The 11,099-nt window shown below is 48.1% G+C and overlaps 1 protein-coding gene across 3 annotated transcripts in view; it reads left to right on the top strand.

Moving 5' to 3' along the window:
- Positions 1–9,722: 9,722 nt before the first annotated feature.
- WASF3 (WASP family member 3) overlaps positions 9,723–11,099 on the top strand; it is a 148,598-nt gene continuing 147,221 nt past the window's right edge. For all 3 annotated transcript variants that reach the window (XM_036301257.1, XM_036301258.1, XM_036301256.1), the window contains exon 1: positions 9,723–9,878. The gene's annotated coding sequence lies outside the window, so the exon portion shown is untranslated. The remainder of the gene's footprint in view (positions 9,879–11,099) is intronic.

Raw genomic sequence — 11,099 nt, 5'->3', positions numbered from 1 at the left:
AATACAAATGTTGTATTTGTTCCCATTTTGTTTTTTTACTTCAAAATAAGATATGTGCAGTGTGCATAGGAATTTGTTCATAGTTTTTTTTTTAAACTATAGTCCGGCCCTCCAACGGTCTGAGGGACAGTGAACTGGTCCCCTGTTTAAAAAGTTTGAGGACCCCCTGATCTACACTAATAAAAGAGAAAGATGCAAATTGACTGTACCTTTGCCACACTTACCAGCCAATCAGGAGTGAGCATGCAAATTAACCCAACAAAGATGGCGAGTTAATTTACATACATGGGACACCATGGCGATGACGCAGGTGTTCTGCAAGGCCCAGCCACTCCGCGACTCTGGGCAGTGGGGAAGGCAGGAAGGCAGAAAGGCGGCTCTGGCTGGAGCGAAGGTGGTGGGGGCAGCCGGGAGAAGGAAGGCCCATTCTTGCACGAATCTTCATGTATCAGGCCTCTAGTTGTTAAATAAAAATCCTCTGTGACTCCAGACAAGTCATTTAACTTCCTTGTGTTAGACGACTTATTTGTCAAACATTCCATCTTGAAAGGCTTTTCTAAGGAAAATAAAAATTTTAAAACACCCAAATCCATCAAGATCTTTAAATGTTATAGGAAATGCCATTGGATAAATAACCCACATAGAAATGAGTTTGGAATGGTTAACTAGCAAAAGCCCCAGGCCCGGATCATCCAGGGAGAAGGTCTGATCATAAAGGCAAGTCTTCAGGTAGCATCAGTCTGGGAGTCATTTGCTTCCTGTCAAATCCCGGTGGCTTATGTGACTCTGCCTTAGTAAAGCACAGAGATAAGAGCCATCTGGGCGCCAGCAGCAGGTCACTTTGCAGACACATTGCGAGAGCATGGTGTACATTTATCTCAGGAGCCAATTAGGAACAGTAATAACCCAAGCAATAAAATAACGATGCTGTAGTTTAACAATGGGATTTGGAGCAATTGCTCAATTTCTGTAATAATGTGAAAACAGGGTATAGGTGGGGCTAAACACAGCGTAGGTCCCAGGCAGGAATGGACAAGTTAGAGGGTCTGTGTGGGACCAGCATGGAGTAGTTGCCCTCAATAACACTGGACTACAGGATTTGATTTTTTAAAAATTCCTTATTGTTCACAGGGCCCTCTGGTACCCTATTTACCATTTGTTTCAATATGTATAGTGAACCTGAGTTCACTTTATAAGCTTTGGTTCAGTCATTTCCAGATACCACTTCTGCATTTTTTGTAAAATACTGACTTAAAACCATTTTCCTTCAGGTGGTGAAGGGAATAGATCTAATAAATCCACAAGAGCAGTGTGGAGAGAGGGGAGGAGGATGGAGAATATTTCCTGTACACCACTCTTATGCTCATTTTATATGAAAAAAATGGGGGCTCAGAGATGCTAAGGCACTTTCCCAAGTAAACAGCAGATGTAGAGTATAAAGCCTGAGGGCTTAATTCACGCGCCAGTGTTCTCTGCACCCCTTCTGCCCACTTCCCAAGGTTCTGGGACTCAGTGTGAGCAGACCATGAATGGTGTCTAATTATTGCCTGTGCTTACCTTGTAACACATTCAGCAGCCAAGTAACTTCAGATCCAGGTGCCTGCCCACTAGCAAGGTCAGGGCTATGTCTGCAGATGAGATGAGAAGCAGCTGAGAGTCTTGGGCGGAAGCAGTGAGGCAGTAGACAGTGTACACAGCCACCCAGACTCCTTCAACCTTCTGATGCTATTGCCCTCAGCTTCATGGCCTTTGTGGCGGGGGTGGGGGTGGGGTGAGGGGGTGGTGGTGGGGGGGAAAGCCTGCTTTCCACATGCTCCCCACAGAAATTTCTAAGCCTGATGCCTTGGAGCTCTCTGTCTTTAAGTGCTATTTAGGTTGCTAGGATAGTAGTTATTTCTATATCTTGATACTCCATTCAACAAATATTAACTGTACACCTATCATGTGTTAGGAGCCAGGAGTTCCAGATGAATATAAAACAGTCCCTTCCCTCAAGGAATTCCCGTCTGGAGGGTACAGTGAAACAACTGTGGTAGGAAAGACTGCTGAAGGAGTGCAAGGAGAGCACAGGGCGGGTGGGGGGCGAGAACTGCTGGAAGGCTCCAGAGGGGTAACAGTGAGCTGCATGAGAAAGGGGGACCTCCCAGGTGAAGGAGGGCTGGGTATGCAGACAGAAAATGCCCAGGGACATGAGGAGAGTATGAGTGGGGCCAGATGCTTTAGGAAAACTGGTCGGAGCCAGGTAATAATTAAGGGCTTTAGTTGACTTACCTTGTGGACAGTGAGAGCCTCTCAAGGTTTATATATATACTAGAGGCCTGGTGCACAAAAATTTGTGCACTTGGGGCGGAGGGAGGGGTCCCTCAGCCCGGCCTGTGCCCTCTCGCAGTCTGGGACCCCTTAGGAGATAACAACCTGCTGGCTTAGGCCTGCTCCCCGGTGGCAGAAGGCAGGCCCAATCCCTAGGTGCAGCCCCTGGTCGGGCTCAGAGCAGGGCCGATTGGGGAGTTGGGGCGCTGCACCCTGTCACACACAGAGCAGGGCCCATCAGGGGGTTGGGGCACCGCCCTCTATTACCCACAGAGCAGGGCCAATCAGGGGGTTGGGGCGCCGCCACTGTCACACTCAGGGCAGGGCCGATGGGGAGTTATGGCTCTACCTCATCACACACAGAGCAGGGCCCGTGGGGGGGGGGGGTTGGGGCGCCACCCTCTATCACCCACAGAGCAGGGCCGATCAGGGGGTTGGGGCGCCGCCACTCTCACACTCAGGGCAGTGCCGATGGGGAGGTTATGGCTCTACCCCGTCACACACAGAGCAGGGCCCATGGGGTGAGGGGGTTGGGGCGCCGCACCCTGTCACACACAGAGCTGCAGGGCGATCAGGGGGTTTGGGCGCTGCCCCCTGTCACACTGATCCTGGTGCCGGGAGGCCTCTCAGCTCCGCTGATCCCAGTGCTGGGAGGCATATTACCCTTTAACTATATAGAATAGAGGCCTGGTGCATGGGTGGGGGCTGGCTGGTTTGCCCTGAAGGGTGTCCTGGATCAGGGTGGGGGTCCCCACTGGGGTGCCTGGCCAGCCTGGATGAGGGGATGATGGCTGTTTGCAGCTGGTCACACACCCTTCAGGGTGGGGGTCCCCACTGGGGTGCCTGGCCAGTCTGGGTGAGGGGCTGAGGGCTGTTTTCAGGCTGGGACTGAAGCTCCCAACTGCTTCTTTTTTTCTTTTTTTTTTATTCTGGGCCAGCTTTAGCTCTGAGGCTCCAGCTCTGAGGCCTCTGCTCCTGAAAGCAGGTATCTGGTTTGTTTCGGTTCTATAATCGAAACTCTGTATCAACTCCAGCTCTGAGATCCCAGCCGGCTGAAAACTGGTTTCTGGAGTTTTGTTTAGCGTCTATATTTGTTACAATGTTTGAAACTGCAGGCTCAGAGACCGGCAAGGCAGGCGGGGAACGTTGCAGTCCTCCGTCACTGAAGCAAGCAAGCCTCATGTTAGTTTCAAGCTGCCTGGTTGCCGGCCGCCATCTTGGCTGGCAGTTAATTTGCATATCTCACTGATTAGCCAATGGGAAGGGTAGTGGTTGTATGCCAATTACCATGTTTCTCTTTTATTAGATAGGATATATTATTGATTTCAGAGAGGAAGGGAGAGGAAGAGAAAGATAGAAACATCAATGATGAGAGAGAATCATTGATCAGTTGCTTCCTGCACACCCCCTCCTGGGGACCGAACCCGCAACCCTGGCATGTGCCCTTGACCGGAATCGAACCCAGGACCCTTTAGTCTGCAGGCTGACGCTCTATCCACTGAGCCAAACCGGCTAGGGCCTCTGAAGGTTTTTGAGCAGCAGAGAGGTGCAAGCAGATCTGTTTTAACGGTCACCCATAAAATAGTGTGAAAACAGGCTTAAGGGGAATGAAGCCAAGGGATACGTGTTAAAAATACTGTCACAGCACAGAAGGTGATGACAGTGACCTCAGCTTGGGTGGAGGCAATGAGAAAGGGGGCAGGCTTGAGAGAATTGCTGGCTGTCATGTCAGAACAGCGTGCTGCAGAGACTCGCTAGTATCCTGGTTCACTGGAGACACAGCTTTCCCTTTTAAACATCACTCAGTCTGAGTCACGTGGGTGGGTATCATAATCTCTCTATGCCTTCTCTGTAAAATGGGCATAATACCATGTATACAATATGTGCTATGAATGTTAAATATAGCAAGTACAGCATACTGCAAATAGTGACTTCTCAATATATATTGTTTTCACCTTCCCATCATTTTCCTCACTTGGAAATAAGTTTAATACCAATATGCTGCCTTGATCTCATGAGATAATTGGGTTCAGATTCTAATTTAAGATACAGTTTTTTATTTTTCTGGGCAAGTTTTTATTCTTGTGAGATGTGTGTGTATTTATTTCACTCTAGTGTCAACATGAAATAGATATTATCCTAAAGAAGCTATACTTAGTGAAACTTGTTTATAAAGATTTATGTATGAAACTAAATTAATTCTTGAGAATGGTATTTGTAGTCATTATTTCACTTCATTCTAAGAACAAGTACAAAGGAACATGTCAAAAATGATGACAATTATTATGCTTTTATAATTTGATTTCTTACATATTCTAATTATATTCTTTTAATAAGCAAACACCCTTGCTCTTCAGCTTCCCCATAGTGAGATGGAACTCATTTTGTCATGCAAAAAAGTGTGTAATTTTTATGTAAGATGACATGCTGTTAAGTAAAGAGAATGACAATTGTTTTTCCACTAATGACTTAGTAATGACAGAACTTAGGCAAATCACTAAGAAAGCATCTATTTTATAAAGTGTGTTGAAAAAGTCACTGTTCATCACTATCAGATTTATCTGATTTAAAGTAAAGATAACTACCTACATTTCAACTTTGGGAATTTATCCGAGACTAAAGGCCCGGTGCACGAATTTGAGTGCACTAAAGGCCCAGTGGGGTCCCTCGGCCTGGCCTGGGAGATCGGGGATCAAACCTGAAACCTGGGTATGTGCCCTGATCGGGAATCGAACCTCAATTCTTTGGTGTATGGGATGATGCTCCAAGCAATTGAGCCTCACTGGCCAGGGTGATGAAGAACTTTTTAAGATTTAGTAATAGTTGAAGGACTAATAGAATTTGTCTATGAATGCACTAAAGGTCCATAAGTAAAGCAAAGTTGATTCCTCCAAAATTTTTTTTCTCTTTGTTAATATCATTATGTCAACTTTATCTTAACTTAGTTCCTATTGTTTTTAATGATTAACAGATTTTATTTTATAGTACAGTTTTAGATTTACAGGAAAATTGAGCAGATAATACATAGAGTACCATATACTCCCCCTAGTCCTATCCTCCAACCCTCCCAGTTTCTCTTATTATTAACATCTTACCTTATTGTAGTTAACATTAATAAGCTAATATTGATACCTTTTCATTAACTAAAGTACAGAGTTTACATTAGGGTTCATTTATGTGTTTTACACTTTATGGATTTTAACAAATATATGACACATGTCCACCATTAATTAGAATACCATACAACATATTTTCACTGCCCTAAAAATCCTTTGTGCTCTCCCTAGTCACACCTCCCTCCCCTCACCCTTGATTTTTTTAAATGTCTCAACACTGACTTTTCCAGAATGCCATTTAGTTGGAATCATACAGTATGAAGCCTTTTCTGACTGGCTTTTCTCACTTAGCATTATGTTGATTTCAAGTGTCTCCATGTCTTTTCATAGCTTGATAGCTCTCTCTTTTTTTTAATCTTTGAATAAAATCTCATTATCTGGATATACCACAGTTTGTTTATCCATTAACCCACAAAAGAACATTTTTGTTGCTTCTGGTGTTTGATGATTATAAATAAACATTTGGGTGCAGGTTTTTGTGTGGACATAAATTTTCACCTCATTTTGGTAAATACCAAGGAGTGTGATGGCTAGATCATATGGTAAAACTATGCTTAGCTTTCTGGAAAACTGCCCCTTGAGTTTCCAAAGTGGCTGTACCATTTTACATTCCCACTAGCACTGAATGAGCATTTGCTCCACATCCCTGCCAGCATTTGGTATTTTATTTTTTGGATTTTAGCCATTGTAAAAGGTATGTTGTGATATTTCATTGTTGTTTTAATTTTCAACTCTCTGACATATAATGTTGAGCATATGCTTATTTTCCATCTGCATATTGCCATCTCTACTTTAGCAAGGTGTCTGTTCAGATCTTTTGCTCATTTTAAACTGGGCTGTTTGTTTTCTTATTGAGATTTGAATGACTTTTTACAAAATACGGTTCATATCATGAATAGTGGGATTCATGTATTCATTTATTCAGCAACTTTGGCAGAAACTGCATCCCATCCTCCCTTACTGACAGACCCGGACATTGTTGCACACTAGGTCCACAGCTTAAACTACTTAGTATTTCAGGTTCTCCTGCATTTAGGGGTGGTCAGTATGACAGGGCCTACCCAATAAAGAGCAAGTAGAAGGTGCTGGTCGGGGATTCCTAGAAAGAATGTTAAAGGGGAAGACTCAGTTGGCATGTACCTCTTTGATCTTTTGCCCTTTACCCATTCCCTGGCCATTTTCCATAGTGTGACACAATGCCCAGAAGGCGAGCAGTCATCTTGTGAGGAGGAAAACAAAGCCACAGGTCAGGGACAGCAGAGCCAATGAGTAGGAGCCTGAGGTACACTGACAGCAGGGAGATATTGCAGAAGCCCCAGGGCTGGCTCCAGACTTCTTGTTTTGTGATAGGAAACAGCCTCTCTTTGGTAGGCGTTTCGGTCATGTTATGATCAATTCACTCCCTGATTTGGCAACATTTTTCAAGCACTAGCCCCTAACAAGACTACTCTGAGTAACTTTTATTTAAGGGACTGGTTCACATAAGCCCTGTATTTGCAAAATTCTATATTATGGACATAGAAGGATGGAATTATACTCACTACATATTCAGCACTGTACCAGGCATTATGGAGGGGGAAGAAACAGGAATCCTATATAATAAAGAGGAAATACGCAAATTGACCCTCATGCTGCAACACCGTCACAAGATGGCTGCGCCCACAGCAGAGGCGGGGTTCCCATAATGAGCGATCAGCAGGGACCTGAGGCTGTGTAGCACTGGGCGGGGTGGGGAGGGACCTCAGGCCACGCCCCCTGCCCAGCAGGGCTTGACTGGGGATGTCAAGGCACGCCCCCTGCCCCAGCGCTGGGCCAGGGGACCTGAGGCTGCGCCCCCCGCTTGGTGCTGGGCCAGGGGACCTCAGGCCGTGCTCTCCACCCAGTAGGGCTTGATGGGGGACCTCAAGGCATGCCCCCCTCTCCGATGTCAGGCTAGGGGACCTCAGGATGCGCTGGGGGCCCTGAGGCTGCGCCCCCCAACCTGGCGGGGCTTGATGGGGGTGGGTCCGGCCGGGTCTGGATCTCGCCCAATGGAGTGGGGCTGGCCGGGTCTGGGTCTTGCGCGATTTCGAGGCACACATGGGTGGGTGGGGACTTGATTCTGGCCCCATGGTCCACCCCAGACTCTGACAGGAGGAAGATTTTTATATACATTTTACTAATTTTCTTTCATCTCTGACACTTTTATTATAGAGAAAGGGCAAATAGCAATATTAAAATATTTCCTCTAATTAATTCCCTTTTAATGTACACGAATTTTGTGCACCAGGCCACTAGTATAACATAAGAACCTTACCTTCATAAAACTTACCATCTAATTAGAGATAAGACTGATCTATATGGAACAATTTAGGACAGTACCATTAAGGGCCAATAGTGGGTGAACTAAATGTTGCAGCAGTTCATATATGGCAGGGTCACTGAAGCAGGGAGGAGGAAGGGAAATGTGATTATCAACCCTGAAAACACACTCTGGTATCATAATACCTTTATATTTTTGAGCTCTAAATCAATGACCTAAATATAGACATGGAAGCTAATCCCTTGGCTAAGTGAAGACAAAATGAAGGGAAGTAATTTCAATGTTCATGCCAATTCAGCAGAAATATATCATTTTAGTATCAATATTTCAAATACAGAGCACTGTAATAATTCACTAAGATCCTGTTTACCTTATTAATTACTAATATATTTCATATTGACATGATATGGAAACGAAGTATATATCATCTTCAAACAGAACATGAGTAAATAAATTACACATAAAGAGGGGTGCACGGTCCTGGCTTGTGTGGCTCAATTGGTTGAGCATCGTCCCTTGTGCTGAAAAGTTATTGGTCCAATTCCTGGTCAGGCTACAAGCCAGGGATTGTGGGTTGGATCCGTGGTAGGGGGTGTGCCGAACACCGTCAGTTTATGTTTCTGTCTCATCACATTGATGTTTCTCTCTCTCTCCCTTTCCCTTCCTTTCTCTCTCTCTCTAAAAAAAAAAAAAAAAAAAAAAAAAAGATAAAAGAGGGGTGCCTGGGTTTTCTCTGTGTTCTGATGCTGCCAACTTTGCTAAAATTGTTATGAACTGCTATTCTTTTTTTTTTTTTTTAAATGTATTTTTATTGATTTCAGAGAGGAAGGGAGAGGGAGAGAGAGAGAAACATTAATGATAAGAATCATCAATGGCTTCCTCCTGCGCACCTCCTACTGGGCACGGGGGATTTAGAACTGGGGATTGAGCCTGCAACCTGGGCATGTGCCCTGACCAGAATCAAACTGTGACCTCCTGGTTCATAGGTCTATGCTCAACTACTGAACCACACCAGCCAGGCTGCTGTTCTTTTTCCTAGCTGGTAGTTGCTGCCTGCTACTAACGGGAAGAGATGAAGACAGTTATCACAGGTCTGTAAAGACAAGAGGAAAACACCCTTAATTAGTTTTTCTTGGACTTTTTATTGGGACTGGAACGTCTTTTATCCCTGTAAGTTTTTCAATGTAGTGATCTTATTCGTAAATCAAAAGAATAAAGGCATGCAACGAAAACAAAGATAACATTTCTATTTGATGTCTTTAAACCCCTTTTCTTCAGGACCTAGGAGACCATACATGGCTTTTCTGTTTTCTTTCCTTCCTTTTCCTTTCCTTTCCTCTTCCTTCTTTTCTTAAGTTTCCGTCTGAGCCATCAAATATCACCTGGCTATGTTCCATTGCCACGGAGTTTAGGTTGGTAGTTTCAGGGACATCCTATGTTTTATAGATACATTGTGAGTTTTCTCACATCCTGGGTGAAGGGGGACTGGAGACAGTATGAATAAAAAGGAAAGAATCTGTAGCGGGAGATGAGAGGATTCTGTGGATAGAATGTTAATAGGCTTGAGAACCCATGACAGGGCTATAATGCTCTCCGGGTTGCCTGACAACATGCAGGTTGAGAGAGCTGCTTCCAGGAGACCCTCAAAGCCCAGGTGAGGTGAGGGGAAGGCTGGAAACTCAAAGGCACTGCAACGGGGTGGTACGTCGTAAACAGAGGTGATAGAATAGCCCCTACTATAAACGCGGCCCGAAGTAGACCAACCTTCCACTCTGGAAGGGACATCGCCAAAACCCCATCCCGCGCCAGGGCCGAGGACCAAGGCAGAGCCACCTTCACCGCAACCCTCCGCCCCTCGGCGCCGAGGCTCCGCGCCCCTGCCGTCTCCCCATTGGCCGAGGCGCTCGCCAATCCTGGCGAAGCGGTCTGGTCAGCGGGCCTTGGTTGGCGGAGCCGGGGCTGAGCCCCCCTCCAGATCCGGCCGGGCCCCCCGCCGGGAGGGGGCGTGGCCGCGGCCGTGGCCGGGCCGGAGGCGTCGCTGGCGCCGCTGCGTGCGGGGTAGTGCGGCACGGGGGCGCCGGACATCCCGGCGCAGCGGGACCATGGAGCTCGGAGTGCAGCCCCGGCGCCGGCGGCGGCACCGCGGACTGGTGAGTGCGAGCTGCGGCCGCCCGGGCTGCCCGGTCCTGGCCCCTTTCGCGCTCGGCTCCGAGCCGCGCGGCTGCCCCGGGGGATGGCGGGCGCGGGCCGGACGCCGCAGCCCCGCGGCCAAGTGAAGTTGCTGCAACGCGCCGGGCGCGCTCGGGCGGGCGGCGGGCCCACTGCGGGCCGCGGCGCAGCCCGCGCCTTGCCCGGCAGCCCGGCTGCATCCTTCTCGCCGGCTCCTGCGCCGACCGCGGCTTCCCGCCGTCGCGCCACGGCCCGGCGGCCGTTTTCACGCGTGTCCCCCACCCCCCTCTGGCCCTCCGGCCCTGGCGTTGCCCGGTGCCCGCTACCCGCTACCCGGCTGCAGGTGGCGCCGGGGCCTCCGCTTACGCCCCACGCACGACGCCCGGCTGCCCGCGCCTGGGACCTTCACATCCCTCCCAGTTCCGAGCACTCTCGCCGGCATCTGGCACAACCCCGGGTGCCCCCCGCCCCCCGTCCCTGGGTCCGGTGCTCTCAATCCTCGCCGTCGCCCTCCCCGCGCCGGGTGTTCCATTTTCCGGGGCTGCGGGCGCGGGAAGCTCCCGGCCTCAGCAGCCAGGCTTGGCTCTCCGAGCGCAGGGATGGGTTCGGGCACCGGCGAGGGCGCGCGGCGGGGCTGGAGAGAGGGCTGCGCTTCCCAGAGCTTCGCCTGCGGGGATCCTCCTCGGGAGACTTTGCTGCGCGGCGGCGGCGGGGGCCGCGGCGCCGGGCTTTCAGCCTCCTCCGCGACGCAGATCAGCTGGTGGAAAACCTTTCGCGTTCCGCCTGGGGCACCCGGCAATGGCGATTTCTTAGGCTGGCCTGTGCTGGAGCAGAGTGGAGAACAGAGTTCTTAATAAGAAACTAAGCTATGGGCGTGGGGATGAATAGGAGCATCTTATTTTCTTACATGCCATTGGGCGGCATAGGGATTCTTTCTCACCTGGAGATTAATTAAAAAAACCGCAGTTACTGCCGGCAGTAATTTTTGAGTTTTTAGAAACAAAATTTAAAAAGGCCACAGTTTTTGCTTTGAAGCTATCCCAATCAAATGCATAATGGGCTATGAAATTTTAATGTAAGATTGGGGTCCACATTTTTAAGGGGAAGGAGCTAGCCATTTGAAATATGTATTTTGCATCTCTACACTTCGGTTTGTCTAAAACAAAATGCTTTTTTTTTTTTTAAATCAAAGCTAAGTTCAA

This window comes from Myotis myotis, unplaced genomic scaffold (assembly GCF_014108235.1).
Source record: "Myotis myotis isolate mMyoMyo1 unplaced genomic scaffold, mMyoMyo1.p scaffold_m19_p_3, whole genome shotgun sequence".
Taxonomy (NCBI): Eukaryota; Metazoa; Chordata; class Mammalia; order Chiroptera; family Vespertilionidae; genus Myotis; species Myotis myotis.
Note: the sequence above shows the minus strand (reverse complement) of the source record. Positions and strands in the feature narration are given on the sequence as shown.